The sequence below is a fragment of the Protopterus annectens genome, chromosome 9.part0 (assembly GCF_019279795.1).
Source record: "Protopterus annectens isolate FY-2018-M chromosome 9.part0, PAN1.0, whole genome shotgun sequence".
In the NCBI taxonomy this organism is placed as follows: Eukaryota; Metazoa; Chordata; order Ceratodontiformes; family Protopteridae; genus Protopterus; species Protopterus annectens.
In genome coordinates this window covers 626,872,658-626,894,382 of record NC_056743.1, presented here as the reverse complement: position 1 = coordinate 626,894,382, position 21,725 = coordinate 626,872,658, and the positions used below count along the sequence as shown (strand labels likewise).

Sequence of the window (21,725 nt, the reverse complement as noted above, 5' to 3'; positions counted from 1 at the left end):
TTGCATCCTGAATTTCTATGGTTATTGCATTTTTGTTACTGGCACTACAGGTAAGACCCTGCTTTCCTCCGTAAAGCTTATCAGGGGCTTTCCATAAAAATGTCGACTCCACTCTATTTTAGAGAGAGCCATTTGGTCCTCGGTGCATACCTTTACAAAATATTACAAAATTAGTGCCTTTTCCAGGTGCCAGGGCAGCCATTGCTAGAGCAGACCTGTCTGGAGTTCTGAAAAATACTTCCACTCAGTAACCACCAGGATTACTTCCTTCAGCTCTCGGGACCACTCATTTGTCAGGAATACTGCAACAGTGATTTCATTCAGGACATAGCACAGTTGTGCAAGAACTTAACAAAACAGGAGATGTCCTACTGATCACCATTGCAGTGTTTATCCCATCTCCATTTTCAGTTGTCTTTCTCTAGCTGTTGCTCTCTTACATGGGTAAGGGGGGATTTGTCTCATCAGTTCAAGCTAAACCCAACCTATCTGACCATTCTCTTGTCTCAGCAGGCATCCTGGAGCTATCAGAATGTGTCCAGAGCTGGTATGTACCTAGTATTGAGCAGCATTTTACTACCAAGGATGATATCACAGTATGAACAGAAAATGACTGACTTTAGTTGGCTTTGTTTCTGGTGTCATTCTTAGGGGGTGCAATATTTGTCAGCATGGAAGGAAATAGTCAACACTGTGCTGCTTTGCCAGGGATGGTCTTCACCTCTCCCCTCTACGTGTTTGAATATTGGCTAAAACCTTGATCCACCCCATAGTATCTTTTTAGGCAATGCCAAACTGAAAGTACTTACAACCCCACAGTATCTTTTTTAGGCAATGCCAAACAAAGTACTTACAACATAGCAAATCAAAACCAAGAAAGTCAAGCTGTTTTACTGTTCAATGCTAGAAGTCTAAACAAGAAACTTCACTCCCTACTAGCTCTCTTCACCCTAGAGAATGCTGGTGTCTGTGCGGTCACTGAGATATGATTTAGAGCCATCGCAAGGCTATAATGCCTTCTACACATTTAGACCAGCTATTACTCTGGCACTGACTAAAGGTGAAGGCGTTTCTGGTTTACATCAAAAATAAATATACCTCAAGGGTGGTCAAACAGGACAATGCACTTGAGCTTTTTCATGTTTAACTCACCAAAGACAAAATCCCATACCACTTCCTTGCAAGCTATAGGTCCACCTCTGTGGCTGTGGAAAACCGTAACATGTATTTAAACGTATTGGAAACCCTCACCACCCAACCCAATACCATATTCATTGGCAACTTTAATTACCCCGCTGTTACTTCTCTGAATTCATTGCCATTGTCAAGGGCCTCTGGCTGACTAAATTATTTGCAGATGTTTGTGAATTAGGAGCAGCCATAGAATCCCTTACTGACATTAATGTTCTCCAGTAATGGCTGACAACAGACAACTTGTGTCAAGAGCAGTGGACTAAAACTAATGTCAAGTAATGCATAATAGTGTCCTTCGGTAAGCCCTGCACCCTTGGTAGCTGTCATATTGACACACCCCTATGAGTTGACTCGCTAGTCAGGGACTTGGGAGCGCACACAGACAGCAATGTAGCTTTTGACCATCACATGGCTACAGTAGTGAGGAAGTCCTATGTTGTGCAACTTAGTCAAAGGTATGGCATGCAGGTCCATGGAAGTCATTGCTTCATTCTTTTCAGCATTCATCAGACCTATAATTGAGTATAGTGCCCCCTTTGGTATGTGCCTAACCAGGTACATCCAACAATTAAAATGTCCACAGAATTTCCTTGGTAAAAGAATACAGGGAGTAAGTAACATATCCTATGCAGACTACCTCAAGGCCCTGTAACTGTGTTCCGTCTTCTGCAGGCTGTTGAGGGGGAGATCTATTCCTGGCATATAAGGCATTCCGACACCACCGTGATGGACCTCCTGCATATCCCTAAAACAGACTGCATAGAACTACCCATTCTAAAGACTTGAACCTTGCCTGTGATATAAATAGGACCTGCTGGAGAGATACGTATGTATCCCAGAGATTGCCCCTTCTCTAGAATAGGCTCCCTAACCCAGTTCAAGTGTAACTTGGACAGTTGGATGGGAAACAGCAAATTCATCCTTGGTTTGGCACCTATGTCTCTTAATAGACACAGGCAGCCTGTAAATGGTTCATCTCCCAAGGCCCTGCTTACACTTCTCAAGGTTACCAGAACTTGTTGGGGATTTGGGGTGCATGGTTAAGCTTAAAAAGGCTCTTGTGGTTGTTAGTCTAGTACACCCATATGAATCTATAAGTAGTCTTCAGGCCGCTGGCTTAGAAATAGTCAGAGTATCCACACTTGTACGTCCATCTTTATATCCCAATGCATACAAGCTGAGGTCATACGTTGGATGCAAGAACTAGAGAAGTTAAAGCTTTGCTGCCCCGGTTAGATGTTAGTGGTTACAACCCATTTGTCAGGAATACTGCAACGAATATCAGGACATCTACTGTTACGCTAAGTTCTTGCACAACTGTACTTGCCAAGACCCTGACCCTGCCCTTCCTTATCATTCTGTTTCCCCCAAGCCCCATATCCATTCTGCAGCCTGGCAACAAATAGTTCTGACAATAATTCAGAGATGGTTTGTCATATGCTTTTATCAAAGGTCATCTTGCAGCCATCTCCGCTTGTCTGCCCAAGAGCTCCCTCTTACATATTTTTATTTTAGTCAAACAGTTTATGGAAGGAGTATTGCATGTGACCCCTCCTTAAAAGCATATTCCTCCTCCCTTGATCTCAACTTTGTTCTTAGAAAATTGACCTAGTCTGTTTGAAACTGCTTCTCAGGCTGATTTATGGTTCAAACATGGAAGCCTTTCTTATTAATTGCTCTGATATCTGGAAGGCGAGTCTCTGCTCTGGAAGTTCTCATGTTTGGCCCAGCCATATCCAAATTTTCGCAAAGACAGGGTCATTTTATGTACTAATTCATCATTCAAGCCTAAAGGTGTTTCTGAATTTACCTTGAAACAAGGAGAGAAGGTTCTACATACCTTGGTTGAGCATAGGCAGCACAAACTAACATACCCCTCCCCACATAACTTTAGAAACTTCCTAACATACCTCATCTTGATGATTGGCAGCGATTAATGGGAACAAAATTGGACTGGATTGCAGCGCTTGGCTTTATTTATTGACATTTGGTAACTGGGAAAGTCCGACTGGGTCAGAAACCCATTTTCAGCGGAGGCCTGGGGAGAAAAACTCCAGATAAAGCATATAACATCAAATTATAAGCAACATAATATATATTACATGAAGGTAGGTGGCATAGAAAGTACATATTAAAAGTACATATTAATTCACATTTAGGATAGAAAAAAAAGTACATATTAATTTACATTTTGGATAGAAAAAATAACATCAGAAAGTATACTTTTCAAAAATAAATAATTTGGACTATAGAAAGATAACTTTATATTTGATGGTTCAAGACAGGAAAGGATTAATCTTTGAATTTTAGTGCAAGTGAGAGGAGTAAAAGGGTAGAAGTAGACTATGTAAAATGTGCGGATAAGTAGATAGGGAGCTTGTGAGATGTGTTGCACTATAAAATTAAGAATTAGTAGGAGGTGTTAAGAGGGAGGGAAAGGTATGAAGGGGGTTATAAAGGCACTGGTGGGCATTAGCCTAGTGTAGTACTGCACATAAAGGTATAAAGTAGTTTACAGCATGTAGGGATGATTTGCAGTGATGAGAGAAATTTAACTGATAGTCAAGGGGAAAATTTTCCTGAGGAAATACCACCACTTGCCAGAATCTGATATAGAGGAGTGTTCACTAATGATGGCTTTATATATTGCTAGGTGGAAGAGAGGTGTGTAGTTTGTATTGGAAAGAACTATGGACTTATGCAGTGAAGAGTGGACAGAATAAGATGACAGACCGTAATGAGCAGCACACTTTTGCAAAAGAATTAGAGATGTTCTCTGCATGAATGACTGTTACAGTAAAATTCTTTATAAAAAAAAAAAACTTTTTGTCCATCATACTTATTTTTTCTCTGTATAATTTTTCTGATGTAGTTGTTGCTGGCATTATTGTTCGTTGCTCATAATGGCTGACAAACCTGCTGGGTTTAAAAAAATGTACTAAGTGTGGACATTGCCAGTTTCTGATGCCCACTCACTGTTATTGTCTGGGCCCTCTTCATTTACAAGAATTGCTTAGTTGACATGGCTTCAACCCCCACACTCTTACAGAATGTAACAAGTTGATTTTGACAAGCCTCATTTTGTCATTCTTTGGCGAATCTATATCCGAGTTGCCTAAACCTTGACCTTCTCCAGAATATTCTTCTGACTCTTCAAGAAAGAAAAGTCAAAAGGACCCAGTCTCAGCACCAGATATGAAAAAATTGAGTGCAGAAGCATACGGATTCATTGGACCAGACAGTCTGAACACTACCGGATCTAACCCTGACAAAATAAGATCAAAAACATGTTAAACCGTCTGGTTCTACCATTTTGGGTCAGACACTGACAGAAGTTATCGAGATGCCTTTACTTGCACACACCAGATACTCCTTGCCAGTGGATCCAGTTGCTGACAGGCTTCCAATTCCTTTTTTAAAAGACCGATGTTTCCATCAGTTCACTCTACTCATTCTTCCAGAAGCCTCACAGAAGATGATGTATTGAGAGTGGTGAGGAAGATCCTCTTGGCGCAGGGACAGATTGGTTTTCCTTTGGTGCCTACCCCTCTGGGTCAGGTTATCCATCTTTCCACAACACTCCCTTTGCAAATTCCTCCTCTTGACACCTTCTGTTGATTCGGAGTCCCAGGATCTTAGCCATCTGGATCAGAGATCCTCTGAGACCTCCGGTCCACTCTGATCCAGAGAGCTCTCCGAGCTGAAGTCTGCCTGCCAGATTCAGGGTGCGGCATTCGACTCCAAAGTTTGTGGAGCTGTCTCTGTGCCCTGGAGCCTTGGCACTGGACATTTCAGCTCTGGCTTCCACCTCGGGGGTATCGCTATCAGAGCGTCTGTGTGTGTGGGGGCTGATGTATGTAGAAACTCTCCTTGTCTGATCAGGACCCCCCTTCTGCTTCTTTGAGCTCTGCCTTCGAGGCTGCGAAGAGTTTTTTCTCTGCCTCTGCAGATCTGGTGGAACCTTCCCCCTCTAATCCTAGACCATCTTACCTTTTTGTCACAGCATCGAGTCTCTCCAGATGTTCTTCGTGTTTCACTGTTGCAGTCATTACATTTGAGTAATCTGCTGGCAGGTTGCCCTCAGTCGGCCTGAATTCCAAGGTCTTGGGTCCTGCGTCGGTTGCTGTCTTCCCTTCCATGACGTCAGGTTGTCAGGGGTATAAAACATGCAGACAATGCCATTTTCTTTAGTCTTTCTTGCCGCACAGTGCCCGAAGTAGAAGCATTTTGCAAGTGCTGGTCGGCCGACTACTGAAATATTCGCGTTTTGAGTTTCAGAACCGAAGTCTTCAATAAAGCTAAGTACCCCGTTGGGGAAACTTTTTTCTTGCTTTCTACCGATGTGAGAAAAAGTTAATAATTGTATTTCTTGTGGGAAGCAAATACCTCATAAGGATCTCCATTTGTACTGTATTCCTTGCCTAGGCCCTGATCACAACGTGCCTGGCTGTCGGTTTCGTGCTAGATTTAACCAACGCACTATTAAGCGTCTGTATATTTTTACATCCAAGTATTTTGGAAACAGATTTAACTACCCAGAGATGTCGGATAGCAATCCAACTACCGGAGTACATAAAAAACACAAAGAAAAGGACAGAGAAAGGCAGTCGAAATCCAAAACCGAGAAAGAAGCTTCTAAGCCAGTCACCGGTACTCAGTGAGGTGCTTTCGTAGCCCTTGATACCCGCTACCTTCGAGTCGCAGGCCTCTACCGACACCCATGTGGAGTCTGGCATGCCGCAAGATACTCAAGGTATTGGACCGATGGATGTATCTCCCTCAGATGGGTCCGGAGCCGCTGAGTAGGCACCAGCTTCTGAGGGTGTATTCAGACCTCAAACTTTTATATCAAACCGACAAAAGCTGCAAAACCAAAGGCAAAGACACCTTCTAAGACTAAAAAAACAACGCCTGAGCCATGTGCACAGGCCTCTATGCCTAAAAAACAGATTATCAAAATGGCTGAAGACCTTAATACCTTGATCAGGGGTACCCATCCCCCTCCAGATAAGAGGCCTAGGCAAGACACTGACTATGAATCTTCAGATCAGGTTTCTATTTCTTCTGATTCCTCTTCTGATCAGGAATTATCTTTACCTCCCTATGAGGATTCTGATGCTGAGGAGTGTATTCCATCTGCATCTCCTGAGGATTATTCATTTGGAGAAACCTTGCACACTTTGAGGGAGCATTTTCACTGGGAGAGTCAAGACTTCTCAGAATCAAAAAAGAGGCTCAGGGATTTCCTCCTCCTCCCTCAGCACAAGCCTTTAGCCATTCCCCCTGTTAGACTTTGTGGATGATGTTTTTTCGGAGTCAAGCCTGACCCCTGACTCTCTACCTCCAGCTCCTAGTAAGCCTGACTGGTATTACAGGGTCCCTAACTCTCATAGGTTTTTATTTAGAAACCCTGCTGCTGATCCTGAAACTATTTCACAGGGACCAAAGGGAGTTAAGGCCTCAACAGCAGATAATCCTACCCCCTCAGACAGAGATTCAAGGGCACTGGACAGATGGGGGAAAAAAGGTTTATACATCTGCAACCTTGGCAATCAGGGCCTTAAACTGTCAATTTCATATGCTTAAGTACCAACAACATGTTATGGGATTGCTGAAACAGAAAATGTTTATTTCAGAATGTGCAGAAAATAAGGAATTGCAGGAATTATTGCATGCAGCTGAACAAGTTGGAAAGCATACTTTGCAATGTGGTTTGGATTCGTTAGTGGCCTCCTGCAGGGCCGCAGTTACTGGATCTGTGATTAGGAGGCATGCCTGGTTAAAGGAACAAAATTTGCCTGATCATGTTAAAGCTAAATTGCTAGATGCACCTTTACAGCATTATTCGCTGTTTGGTATTAAGGCAGAAGAGTATTTAAAGAAAATGGAAGACAAAGCTAAGTCTAAGCAAACTGTGAAAGATTTCTAACAAGTGCAGCCACCTAGATTCAGTAGATACTGGCCTACAAAAAATTGGTTCTTTCCTGTGTCAGACAGAGCTCAAAGGGGCAAATTCAAATGCCCAAGGGTTCCAGGTACCAGGCTCAAGACTCATACAGGTCAAAGCAATGGGGCGCATCCACCAACAAATCTGGAGGAGATAAAGCACAAACCTACAGAAAGCAATCCCAATGACTTCCCTCTGCCTACACCAAGCGCTTATCTTTTGGCAGCACCCATAGGAGGAAAATTAGCGCTTTTTGCTCAAAATTATCAGTTAATAACCCAGGATAAGTGGGTACTTAACATCGTATTACAGGGATACAGATTCCATTTCCACACTCTGCCAATGGCAAATGGTTGGCCAGACCTGCCAAAAAAACAATGGGCAGAGGCACAGAAACAGGTTACGTCCCTCATGGATATGGTGGCCATTCAGACAGTACCAGAACAGGAAAAAGGACAAGGTTTTTACTCAACTGTTCTTGGTACCCAGAAAGGACGAGGCCTGGCTGCCAATACTGGAGTTATCGATTTTGAACACATGCCTGGACATTCCAGAGTTCAAAATGCTCACTTTGCAACAGCTTCTGCCCATGCTGGGCAAGAATGCTTGGCTGGTGACTTTAGACTTGAGGCATACCTGCATGTCCCAGTAAGACAGTCGTGCAGAAGATACCTCAGATTCAAGGCTGGCTTAATGCATTACCAATGATCTGCACTGCCCTTTGGCTTATCTACTGCGCCCAGGGTCTTTACAGAGTGCCTGGCACCAGTAATTGCTTTTTGCAGACAAAGAAGTATTCAAATATATCCTTACTTGGACGACTGTTGCATTCAAGCAGAGAACAAGGACACTTTTCTACGACACCTGGCGTTTGTGAAAAGGCTTCTAACATGCCTAGGGTACACAATAAACGAAAAGAAATCACAACTGGTACCCTCTCAAAAGATAACAATGTTAAGTTGTCAATCTCGCCTTCATTCTTGCTTGATGGGCTCGGAGCCGATCCCTCGGCTCCGACTCGGCACTTGCTAAGCTCGAGAGTCACTTTTACCAGCTCGAGGCGGCCCCATATCCCATGATGCAAGGCGGTAAGTACCCAGATCTCGTTTGCCGCTTCGCTTAGGAGGTCTTCTTTTTACCAGCTCGTGGTAAGTTATTCACTTTTGTGAGATTTAAGCCCCTTTTAGTAAAAAAAACTTTTATTGATAGTTTTAAGTTTATTTTGTACTTTTTCTGACAGAAAATCCCTGTCTCCTTTAATTTTGTTAGTCAAACTTTTCCCTATCCCATCCCCCCCCCTGTTAGGGTGTGTGTGTTGGTTTTATAGAATACCTTTTGGTATTTTATTTAAGTTAATTTTGACTTGTGTGTGTGTGTGTGTGTGTGTGTGTGTGTTTTTTCAGCACCATGTCAAAGGAGAGGGTCTCAGGTTTTAAGAAGTGTGACTCGTGCTGTCAGAAGATGTCTCTGACAGACGGTCACACTTCTTGCCTGTATTGTCTGGGCCCTCTTCACCTGCAGGACTCCTGTGCTATTTGTCATTCCTTCAGCCAGAGAGTCCTGCAGGAGAGACGTAATAAGCTGATACTTAGGGGCCTTCTTAAGCCGGAGGGCTCTCCGGCTAAGTCGGCTCTACCAAAATCAGCAAAACCTTCCAAGGCCCAGGCTTCTGTATCTAAGCCTGCGGCCTCGCCCGACTCGTACTGAGTCGAGATCGGCCCGCTGGAGCCGATTCTGGCTTGACAGCCTTCGGCACCGATGGCTATCGGTGCGAATCTGTATTTACCACCGATGTCGGCTCCGATCGGTGCCGACACACATGTGGCTCAGGCATAGGTGTCGGCTCCGATCGGCGCCGACACCGTTACTTTGGTGGCTGTATCGGCTCCGGCTGGAGCCGATACATCGAGGCTTCCTGTCGGCTCCGGGAGGTCGGCTCCGACAGGATCTATAGTATCGGCTCTGATGGCTCATTCCAGGAAGAGGTCGAGGTCTCCGTCCTTGGAGCCGATACTTTCGGCTCCGGCTTCACCTCTTCTATCGGAACGGAGCCATCGGAGCCGATCTTCAAGGTCATCCAGGTTGTCAGATCATGACCTAGAGAGAGTGGTCAGTAGATTACTTAAGTCACAGGTACTGGCCCAAATGTTACACAGTCCGTCTCAACAGACTGTTGGTCCACACCCCGTTACAGTTCCTCCTTCAACTCTACCCCAGAGCTTGGAGTTGGAGTCTTCGGGAATGGTTACTGCTACGGCTGGAGGACGGATACCCCCTTCTGTTCCTTCAGCCTCTACTCTGATCTCCTCTTCGAGACCTTCCTTAGAGGGATTCGGTGGTCGGGCTTCCATGGTCTCCTCCGAGGGGGTGAGTGGCATCGGACCCTTGTCCGAACCCGCTCTTCCCCTTGGAGCCTCGGCCTTGGTGAGCTCGGCTCTGACATCTGCCTCTGAGACTTCCCTTTCGGTGGTCCCTGGAGTTCCTAGCTCTTCGGAGCGGGTTCTCTCGGACCTGCCTGGGAGGGGAGCATTCGAGGTGATGAAGAGTGTACTGGCCACTGGTATCAGTCAGCAGTCTGTTCCCGTAGCTTCTCCCTCTATAGTACCTGTTGACATCTCTGCCACTTCTCTTGCTACAGGACCCAGAGATCCTCCGCCTCAGGTTTCCCCATTGGGAATTTCCCCGTCTTCCGAGGATTCTCCTGATGTTTGGAGATCCTCCTAGGAAGAGGACTTGTAAGAGGAAGCATGTAGACTCCCCGAGTCTGTCACTGGATACTGACTTTGATGAGTCAGAGGGATCCCCTAGATCCCCTCTGAGGACGTCTCCTTCTCAGACATCCTAGAACTTGTGAAACAGACGGGAAACTCGCCCACCAAGAATCCCTCTGAGGATGAGTCAGTATACCTAGAGGCGTTTGGATCTCGGCCCTCCACCTCCTGGCTGTCTCCGCCTTCGACCCCTTATGCAGGTTATTGCATGAAGCGTGGGCAGCTCCTGACTCTGTAGAGCCAGTCCCTAGGAGGCCTTCAAAATTTATCACTGCCCGTGTGACAAACAATTCCTTACTAAGGGTGTCCCGCTGATGCCATGGTGGTGGCTGCGGCCACCAAAAGGAACTTGCAGATCCTTCCGTGCCGTCCATCCTCCTAATAAGGACTCTAGGACCATGGATAGGTGCGGTGGCGGATGTTTTCCTCAGCGACCTTTGCTATGCTCGCTGAATTACCTATGTCACTTCACCAGACTCCAGAGGGATATCCTGAAGGAGCTGGGAGAAGTAGTTCAGGATCCTACAGCTGCAGGGGCTCAAGAAAAACTTGCTTCTCAGCTAGGAACCCTCAATTCCATTGCAAACTCCTCCATGCGGCTAATATCTTATGCTGCGGATGGAGCGAGTAGAGCCGCAGGCACAGGTGTGGCTCTTAGACGCCAAGCCTGGATGCGGCTATGTGATTTTGCGGATCCCTTTAAGGCGTCCTTCACAAATTCTCCCTTTGATGGGTCAGCTTTGTTTGGCCCTCAGGTGAAGGAAACCTTGACCAGGTGCGAGCAGGACGGCAAGACTCTTTCTGCTGTTGGAGTCCGTTTTTCCACGGCTTGTAGGCCTTATGCCAAAGGACAGAAGGGTGGGAAGATGTGGTTCCGTAAATGCCAAGGAGTCACGCGATTCACGTGGTCAGTTTACCCCTAGAGGCAGAGGGTAACAACAACAGGCGCGCTCTAGAGGCAGAGGGGTCCGAAGAACCAGGGAAACAGGGAGCCTCTCTGACAAGCCCTTTCAGCATCCCTGAGGTGTTGCCCGGCTGTCCCTCCTTGGAGGCAGTCGGGAAGATTATCACTGTACCCAGAAGCCTGGCATTCCCTCACTCAAGACAGATGGGTACAGTCGATCATATCCAAGGGTTACATAATTCCTTTCGAGGAAAGTCCCTTCCCTCAAGTTCCCTTCCAGATGTACCACCCGGTCTAAGGGAGATTGCAGAGTCAGAAATCAAAACTACTGCAAAAAGAGCCATTCAGCCAGTTAAAATAGACCATTCAGAGCCGGAATCTACTCAAGGTTCTTTTGGTCCCCAAAAGACGGGAGACTGGAGACCAATATTGGATCTCAGCAGACTCAACAAGTCTGTCAGGAAGACAAGATTCGAATGGTCACTCTTCAGTCAATTCTGCCCTTCTTACAGAAGGACAACTGGATGTGCTCAATAGATCTTCAGGATCGTGCTATCACATCAAAATTCACAGACGCTCAGGAGATTTCTCCGCTTTGGCTGGGGTCCAGTCATTTCCAGTTCAGAGCCCTGCCCTTTGGTCTCACTACAGCCCCCAGAGTGTTCACCAAATGCATGGCAGTGGTCACGGCTCACCTGAGGACGTCAAGGATTCCAGGTGTTTCCGTATCTCGACGACTGGCTCCTGTCAGCCACCACCAGGCATCAGCTTATACAAGCCAGGGATTACACAATAGACCTTTGTTCTCATTTGGGCATCTCAATCAACTTCGAAAAGTCATCCTTATCGCCCTGCCAGTCTATTACCTTCATAGGCAAACTTAAACACTGTTCGATGTCAGCTACCCTTACAGAACAAAGAGTTTCAGACATTCAGACTCATGTCAGGATCATTCTGGCCAGCAAGAAAATACAGGCCAGAATGGTTCTAAAGGTATTAGGTCTCATGGCTGCGGCCATTACTCTTCTTCCCTGGCTCGTTTCTACATGCCTTCTTCAGTGGATGCTGTTCACACAGTGGTCATACCAGCAACTTCCAATGCGTCACCAGATTCTGGTGACACAGACATGCAAAGAGCATCTTGCTTGGTGGATCACATCGTCTCAGGTTCACCAAGGCAGGTACTTTGTACCTCCATCCCCGATAGCCACTGTCACCACGGATGCCTCCCTGATTGGGTGGGGGGGTCATTATCAGGGCAGGATGGTTCATGGGACGTGGCAACCGTTAGAGTACCATCTGCACATAAATGTCCTGGAGATGAGAGCAGTGCTTTTAACGTTGCAAGCCCTCAACGACTTTCTTCCCGTAGGGACAATTGCAGTCCACACAGACAACATGTCTGTAGTTTGGTATATCAACAAACAGGGCGGAACCAAGTCCTACCCCTTGTGTCGAAGCGCTCAGACTTTGGCAATGGGCGATCTCCTCTCATCGGTTTCTGGTAGCAACGCATATCCCTGGGAAAACCAACATTATAGCGGACAGATTGAGCAGAGCTATACTCATGCCTCACGAGTGGTCTCTCAAGCAATCTATAGCGGAAGAGATTTTTCTGGAATGGGGTCGCCCATGTTGCGATCTTTTTGCTACTCCCCAAAACAGCAAATGTCCAGACTTCTTCAGCCTCTTCCCTCTATCAGGCCATCCCCCCAGAGACGCTCTGACCCAGGATTGGCCCCAGGGACTTCTTTATGCCTTCCCTCCATTTCCTCTGATCCCTCAGGTGATCCAGAAAGCTACCGTTTTGAGAGCCAAATTGATTCTCATTGCCCCTTACTGGCCTCGACAAGTTTGGTTCCCGTTCCTACATCACCTTTTGGTGCAGCCGTGGCATCTGGACCCAGTGCCAGATCTTCTGATTCACCAATCGGGTCAGCTGCACCGGTCAATCCCTTCTCTCAACCTCACAGCATGGTTGCTCCACTTCCTTCCTTAGCCAGGCTTCCTTTGATCTCTAACCCAGTTAGAGACATCATAGTAGCTTCACTAAAATCCTCTACCAGGAGGATTTACACAAGCAAATGGAAATGTTTCTCTTATTGGGCTAAGGCCCAAAATATTGATCCTTTTACTGCCCCTGTTCAGGCAGTTCTGGACTTTAGCAGAGATTTTTCATGCAGGCTCCTCTTCTTCCACAGTCAGAGTTCAATTGGCTGCTATTTCCAATTTTCATGTCGGGATAGCAGATCATAATATTATGTCCCATAGGCTCTGCAGGGCCTTCTTGAAAGGAATTTTCCTACTAAAACCTCCAATCAGGAATCCTCCTCCTCAGTGGGATCTAAATTTAGTGCTGACATCCTTGATTCTTCCCCTTGAGCCAGCTGTTTCTTGTTCCCTGAAATATCTTTCTTGGAAAACGTTATTCCTAGTGGCTATTACATCTGCCAGGAGGGTGTCCGAACTTCATGCTCTTCGGTTCGACCCCCTATTTGGTTTTTCACAAAGACAGAGTATCTTTGAGAACTAACCCAACCTTTTACCTAAGGTCGCTTCAAAGAACAATTTGAATCAATCCATTGATCTCCGGTATTTTTCCTAACTATTCAGATAGAGCTGAACAAAAGCTACATTATCTTGATGTCCACCGTCAACTTAGATATTATTTGGACAGAACAAAAAATTTAGAAAATCTGATCAACTTTTTGTTTCCTATGCGGATAATAAAAAGGCCTTCCTGTTTCTAAAGTGACTTTGTCCAGATGGCTTTCTTCGGTCATCTCTGAAATTTATACTCAGGGGAAAACAGCTGTGCTCAAAACCTAAAGCACATTCAACTAGGAGCTTAGCTACTTCTACAGCTTTTCAAGCTAGACTTCCTTTGGACACTATTTGTGCAGCGCCACTTGGGCTACTCCTCACACTTTTGTTTCCCATTACAAGTTGGACTTGGCCTCCAGGGACAGAGCCAGTTTTGGCTCTACAGTCCTCAAGAGTTTGTTCCATTGAGCCACCCAGGATAGAGGTGCTAGGGACGCGGTCCCATCAAGCAAGAATGAAGGCGAGATTGACAACTTAACATTAAGAAGTTATGTACCTACCATAACGTTCCATGTTAGTTGTCTTCTCTCGCCTTCTTTCTTGCGCCCCTCCCTCCTTCCCCCTGGCCTGGACAGACCTTGTATAAGAAACTGTTATGCTAAAGACCATTCAGACCTGGTCCTTTTTCCATCTGTAAGTTTCTTTCTTCCTTTGGGAAGTATTTTATGCTTGGTGCTATTGCCCTTTGTCAGCAAACGAGATCTGGGTACTTACCGCCTTGCATCATGGGATATGGGGCTGCCTCGAGCTGGTAAAAGTGACTCTCGAGCTTAGCAGCCGAGTCGGAGCCGAGGGATCGGCTCCGAGCCCATCAAGCAAGAAAGAAGGCGAGAGAAGACAACTAACATGAAACGTTATGGTAGGTACATAACTTCTTATTCCTGGGTGCAAGCTTGCATGCAACTGCCCAGATGGTTTACCTCACGCCAGACAAACAAAGGCAACTGACTACTTCAGACTGATGGCAACAAAAACCCAGTCTTCTGCAAGACCAATTCTGCAGGCTCTGAGCTTCATGGCGTCGTGCATCCTACTAATTCCATACGCAAGACAGCATATGAGGAAACTTCAATGGTACCTAAAATGTTTATGGAGTCAACGTTCACACAGTCTGGAAACAATGAATGTTCATCGTGTTACCCTGCTGCAGTCATCACACTTGGGTTATCCTGTCGTCAGGTGGTCCCGCAGTCGGCCCGAATTCCATAGTCTTCGTCCGGCGTCTGTTGCTGTCACTTCTTCCCTGACGTCAGTGCGCCAGGGGTATACAAGAGGCATCGGACGCCATTTTATTCAGTCTTTCTTGCCGCGCAGTGCCAGAAGCAGAAGCAGTTCGCAGGTGCCGGTTGGCCGACACCTGAGATTTTCGAATCGAATTTCAGTCCGAAGTCTTCAAAGCTAAGTACCCTGTTGGGGAACCTTTTCTTGCCTCAGTCCGATGTCAGAAAAAGTTAACAATTGCATTTCTTGTGGGAAGCAAATACCTCATAAAAACTTTCATTCTTATTGTATACCTTGCCTAGGCCCAGACCACAACGTCACTGGTTGTCGGTTTTGTGCTAGGTTCAATAAGCGAACTATAAAGCGACGCTTTGATTTCGCGCGACACTACTTCGGTAGGAAATTTAATTACACTATGCTGTCTGAGCAACCGACTACCGGCATGCATAAAAAACGCAAAGATAGACAGGCAGCCTAGATCCAAGCCAGACTCCGAGGCCTCGGCTGGGCTGGTCGCCGGTTCTCTGGTTTTCAGTGAGGCGCCTACGCAGCCCCTGGCGACCGCAGAATTGCATCCCCCGACCACTTCGGATTATCAAGGAGAGAGTTCTAGGCCGGTGCAGCCATTTTCTTTAGGCCCTACTGACAACATTGCAGAAGGAGAAGCCGGTGCTGTGGAAACACCTTCGGTTACAGAAGGTGTCTTCCGACCGACTACTTTCACCATAAAATCTTATGCTAAGCTTAAGACTCCTCTAAAACCAAAAAAGACTGCACATCAGTCTACAGTTCAAGGCCCCCTGCCTAAGAAACAGATGCTTAAAATGGCTGAAGATTTGATTTCTTTAATCAGGGGTTCCCAACCCCCCCCCCCCCCCGACAGAAGGCCTAGACAAGAGGAGGATTATGCCTCCTCTGATCAAGTGTCTATTTCCTCAGGCTCCTCTGAGGAACATGATTACTCCTTTCCCCCTTATGAAGATTCTGATACTGAAGATTCCATTCCCTCAGCTTCTCCCCCTGAAGACTATTCCTTTGGGGAAACCTTACATACCATGAGTTAACATTTCCACTGGGAAGGTCAGGACTACTCTGATTCAAAGAAAAGGCTCAGAGAGTTTCTTTTACACCCCCAGCACAGACCACTTGATGTTTTACTTAGAATCTAGTCTAAATCCAGATTCTTTGCCTCCTGCTCCAGCCAAACCAGACAGATATTAGAGTGCCTGACTCGCACAAATTCCTTTACAAAAGCCCTGTTGCTGACCCAGAGAATCTCCCAGGGTCCCAAAGGGGGCTAAGGCTAAAAATCCTGTACCCTCTGAAAGGGACTCCAGAGCACTAGATAGGTGGGGGAAGAAGGTTTACACCTCAGCTGCTCTAGCTATGAGGGCACTAAATTGTCAATTTCACATGCTGAAATACCAGCAATTCCTAATGTCGCAAATAAAACAAAAGATGAGCATGCACCCACAACAGTCTGAATTCAAGGAAATGCAGGATCTGTTGCATGCAGCTGAACAGGTGGGCAAACATACTTTACAATGTGGATTTGATTCCTTAGAAGCTTCCTGTAGAGCAGCTGTTACTGGGTCTGTTATACGTAGGCATGCTTGGTTAAAGGAACAAACTCTGCCTGATCATGTTAAAGCAAAGTTACTAGATGCACCCTTACAGCAGGATGTCTTATTTGGAGTTAAAGCAGAAGAGGTTTTAAAGAAAATGGAGGATAAGGCAAAATCTATGCAAACAGGTCAAAGATTTCTTACAGGTACAACCCCCACACTTCAGCAGAAGTTGGCCAACAAAAAATTGGTCCTTACCAGCTTCTGACAGACAACAGTGGGGTAAATACAGACGCCCAAGGGGCAGAGGTCAAGCACAAATCCCTTACAAACCTCGCCAATGGGGCTCTGCAACACAGAAGGGAGGAGAAGACAGGTCCCAAACTACTAGAAGACAAACACAATGACTTAAACCTCAAACTGCCAAGCAAAGCTCTCTTGGCAGCTCCCTTGGGAGGAAAATTAGCTCTTTTTGCAGACAACTGGTGCATCATCACAAAAGACAAATGGGTCCTAGATATTATCTCACAAGGATACAGATTCCATTTCCACACCTTGCCAATGATAAAAGGAATGCCAAACCTGCCACAAAATCAATGCGCAGAGGCACAAAAACAAATTACAGCTCTCATGGACATGAGCCATTCAGCTGGTACCTACACAGGAGCAAGGCCAAGGATTTTACTCAAGGCTCTTTCTAGTCCCCAGAAAGGACAATGCTTGGAGACCCATTCTGGACCTTTCGATTCTAAACACCTACTTGCAAGTACCCAAATTCAAGATGCTAACACTACAGCAGCTTATTCCCATGTTGGGCAAGAAAGCTTGGCTAGTAACGTTGGACCTCAAGGAGGCATACCTGCATGTCCCAAAATTGCAGAAGATACCTCCGTTTCATTGCAGGTTCAACCCATTACCAATTCTCTGCACCGCCCTTTGGCTTATCTACTGCGCCCAGAGTCTTCACAAAATGCCTGGCACCAGTAATTGCATACTGCAAAGAGGAATTTAAATATACCCATACCTGGACGACTGCCTTATTCAAGCAGAAAGCAAGGACATTCTTTTAAAACATCTGGCATTTGTCAAACACCTTCTAAGTTGCCTAGGGTACACAGTAAACAAAAAGAAATCAAAACTAGTGCCCTCACAAAACATAATATTCCTGGGTGCCAGCTTGAATACAACGGCCCAGATGGCTTATCTCACACCAGACAAGCAACAACAGCTGACTCAATATTTCAAAATAATGGCAACAAAGACCCAACTCCCTGCATGAAAAATTCTGCAGGCCTTGGGATTCATGGTATCTTGCATACTACTAATACCATTTGCAAAACTGCATATGAGGAAATTGCAATGGTACCTGAAAAGCGTATGGACTCAGCACAGCCACAGCTTGGAAACAATGATACCACTCATTCCCTGCCTTCAGCAGGAGTTTCTATGGTGGGCACAGGCATGTCACCTCAACAAGGGTCAGCCTTTCACCTTACCCATAGCCAGGCAAACTATGACAACAGATGCATCGGACTATGCCTGGGGAGCACACATGGCAGGACAGTGCATTCAGGGCAAATGGACTACAGATCAAAGGCATCTGCATATCAATCAAAAAGAAATGCTAGCAGTACAGAATGCCCTAACAGCTTTCAAGGACCTCTTACACCCAGGACAACTAATAATAAAGACGGACAATACCACAGTAATGTGGTACATAAACAAGCAAGGGGGCACACATTCCTACCCTCTATGCAGGCAAGCAATGACCTTGTGGAACACAGCACTGTCTTACCAGGTTCAATTACAAGCACAATTCCTGCCAGGAAAGAAAAACACATTGGCAGACGGACCTAATCAGAAACATCATGGATCCACACGAGTGGAAACTAGATCCACAAGTATTTGCAATGATAGCTCAAAAATGGGGATGCCCAGACATCTGTTTGCCAGCCCCCAAAACTACCAACTTAAAAAATTTTGCACAAGGACATTCCATCCACAAGCTTGGAAAGTGGACGCCCTCTCATTCAGTTGGAAAACATTAACAGTGTATGCCTTTCCTCCACTGCCTCTTCTAGCAAAGGTACTGCTGAAAGTTAGATTAGAGAGGCCACAAATGATACTCATTGCACCAGACTGGCCACGCCAACATTGGTATCCAATTCTAAGGAACATGGCCCACGGCCCACTTTGGATTTTACCACAAATTCCTCACCTGATCACCCAGCGAGACAATCAGATTCTACACAGCCAGCTCAAGACTTTAAACCTGGCTGCATGGCAAATTACCTAAACAACCAGCCAACACCTCTATCCAAAGTTGTTATGGATGTCATTCTGGAGGCCAGGAGGCCCAGCACCAGGAAAACCTATTCAGACAAATGGAAAAGATTTTGCGCCTTGAACCAGGCTGAAGGACAAAATACCCATATCCAAACATTCCTCAAATTCTACAATATTTAACTGAGATTTTGCACAAAGGACTTTCCTTTTCATCTGTTAAGATCCACGCCTCAGCAATTTCAGCTCATTACAACACGGATCCTCCTTTATTCTCACATCCACTCCTAAGACAGTACCTCAGAGAGGCTAAGAACATAAGACCGCCCAGGAGAGCACCAACACCTACTTGGGATCTCAACTTTGTTCTGGAAAAGCTTACACTGCCGCCCTTTGAACCAGCTTTTTCAGCTGATTTAAAATTTCTTTCATGGAAAACTGCCCTGCTACTAGCAATAACCTCAGCTAGAAGAGTCTCAGAGCTACAGGCCCTAATGGCAGTAGAGCCTTTCCTCATTTTTCATCAAGACAGAGTCTCTCTACGAACTAACCCTTCCTTTATGCCAAAGGTGGTATCCAGTGTGGCCCTAAACCAAACAGTTCATTTGCCCACCTTATTCCCAAATCCCCAGAACAAAGGAGAAAGACTCCTGCACTCTTTGGACATTCACAGGCACTTACGTTACTACCTGGATAAAACTAAAACTTTCAGAAAATCTGACCAGCTCTTTGTAGCCTATGCTGCAGGATCACAAGGAAAAGCTGTCTCAAAACGGACCATTTCTAAATGGATAGGGCATTGCATACGTTTCTGCTACATGCATCATGGGAAACCGATACCTGCTGACATTAGGTCCCACTCCACCAGGGCTACAGCTACATCAGCAGCCTTTCTCAGGGGAGTGCCAACCAAGGGTATTCTGGAAGCTGCAACTTGGAGTTCAGTGCACACCTTCACCAAACACCATCACTTACCTCTATATTCTAAGACCAGAGCTGGTTTTGCCACTGCAATTTTGCAGGGCCTACTAGCTTCTTCTAACCCTGTTTAACTCCACCACCCATCCTTAGCTTTGGAACTCAACCCAAGTGTGATGACTGCAGTAGGGTAACACAATGAACATAGTACAGTTTTGTACCTACCATAAATGTAGATGTTCGAGTGTTCACCCTACTGCAGTCCAGGTTACCCTCCCTCCATCCCCTCTGAACTAGCTGAACTTATCTATACCACTCTAGGATCCTCTGTGGTGTATTTGCTTGTGCCTGAAGGTGTTTTATTTTTATATATATATATATCTATATATCTATATATATATATATATATATATATATATATATATATATATATATATTCTGGGGCAAGAAAAACTGAAGAAAATGGCGTCCCCTGGCGCACTGACGTCAGAGAAGAAGCGACAACAACCGACGCCGGACCAAGACTTTGGAACTCAGGCCGACTGCGGGACCACCTGACGGCAGGATAACCCAAGTGTGATGATAGGTACAAAACTGTACTTTTCTTCTGACTCTTCTAATGACCTGGAGTTGTCTATACCTACTTATGAGGATTCTGATGCAGAGGATTCCATTCCCTCTGCTTCCCCTCTTGAGGATTTTTCTTTTGGGGAAACTTTCCACACTTTAAGGGAGCATTTCCACTGGGAAAGCCAGGAATTTTCTGATTCAAAAAAGAGGCTTGGGGATTTCCTTCTTCTACCCTCCTGTACTAGACATTGTTGATGTGTTCTCGGAATCCAGTTTGGCCCCTGATTCCCTGCCTCTGGCTCCTAGTAAACCTGACTGATACTGCAGGGTTCCTGAGTCCCACAAGTTTCTTTTCAAAAATCCTTTTGCAGATCCAGAGACCATTTCTCAGGGGCCCAAGGGCATTAAGGCTTCTACTGCTAAAAATCCTACCCCTTCTGATAGATACTCCAGGGCGCTGGACAGATGGGGTAAAAATGTTTATACTTCTGCAACCTTGGCAATCAGAGCTCTAAACTGCCAATTTCATGTTAAAATATCAACAGCATATTACTGGACTGCTTAAACCGAAAATTATGTTGATTCCTGACTGTGTGGAAAATAAAGATTTACAGGATTTAATGCATTCTGCTGAACAAGTTGGAAAACATACTTTGCAATGCGGTTTTGATTCTTTAGAGGCCTCTTGCAGGGCTGCTGTTACTGGGTCTGTGCTTAGAAGGCATGCTTGGCTTAAGGAGCAATCTTAGCCTGATCATGTTAAAGCTAAATTGTTAGATGCTCCTTTAAATCAGGACCGCCTGATGTTCATCGTGTTTCACTGCTGCAGTCATTACACTTGGGTTATCCTGCCATCAGGCGGTCCTGCAGTCAGCCAGAGGTCCAAAGTCTTGGTCTGGCTTCGGTTGCTGTCGCCTCCTCCCTGACGTCAGTGCGACAGGGGTATATAAGATGCAGCCAACACCATTTTCTTCAGTCTTTCTTGCCGCGCGGTGCCCGAAGCAGAAGCAGTTTGCAAGTGCTGGTCGGCCGACTCCTGAAATTTTCATTCCGAATCCAGAACCGAAGTCTTCTAAAAAAGCTAAGTACCCCGTTGGGGAAACTTTTTCTTGCCTCAGACAGATGTCAGTAAAAGTTAATAACTGTATTTCTTGTGGGAAGCAAATACCTCATAAGGATTTCCACTCCTATTGTGTTCCATGCCTAGGCCCTGACCACAACGTCACTGGTTGTCGGTTTTGTGCTAGGTTTAACAAGCGCACTATTAAACTTCGGTTTGATTTTGCCCGACATTATTTTGGCAGAAAATTCAATTACACTATGCCGTCAGAAATTCCGATGACCACAACGCATAAAAAGACAAGGACAGGCATCCGAGGCCCAAAACTGACTACAAGGCCTCTTCTAGGCCGGTCACCAGTTCTCCGGATTTCAGCGAGGCACCTACGCAGCCCCTGACTACCGCTTCCACAGAACCACAGACTGCCTCCGACTCCCACGTGGAGCTGGCTGGGCCTTCGGACGCACTAGGTTTTCAGCTTTCCGATCCTAATCCTACAGAGGGAACCGAAGTTGCTGAGCAATCCACAGCTACAGAGGGTGTTTTCAGACCTACCTAGTTAACCATTAAACCCTCTGCTAAGTCTAAGGCCCCCTTTAAAGCAAAGAAACAGACACAACTCTCTCCAGGGCAGGCTTCAATGCCTAAGAAACAAATGTTAAAAATGGCCGAGGACCTAATCACCCTG

The 21,725-nt window shown here is 45.8% G+C and overlaps 1 protein-coding gene across 2 annotated transcripts in view; it reads left to right on the top strand.

Moving 5' to 3' along the window:
- Positions 1 to 21,725, top strand: part of PBX2 (PBX homeobox 2) — a 1,189,058-nt gene that overhangs the window by 623,901 nt on the left and 543,432 nt on the right. The gene's annotated exons all lie outside the window — the stretch shown is intronic.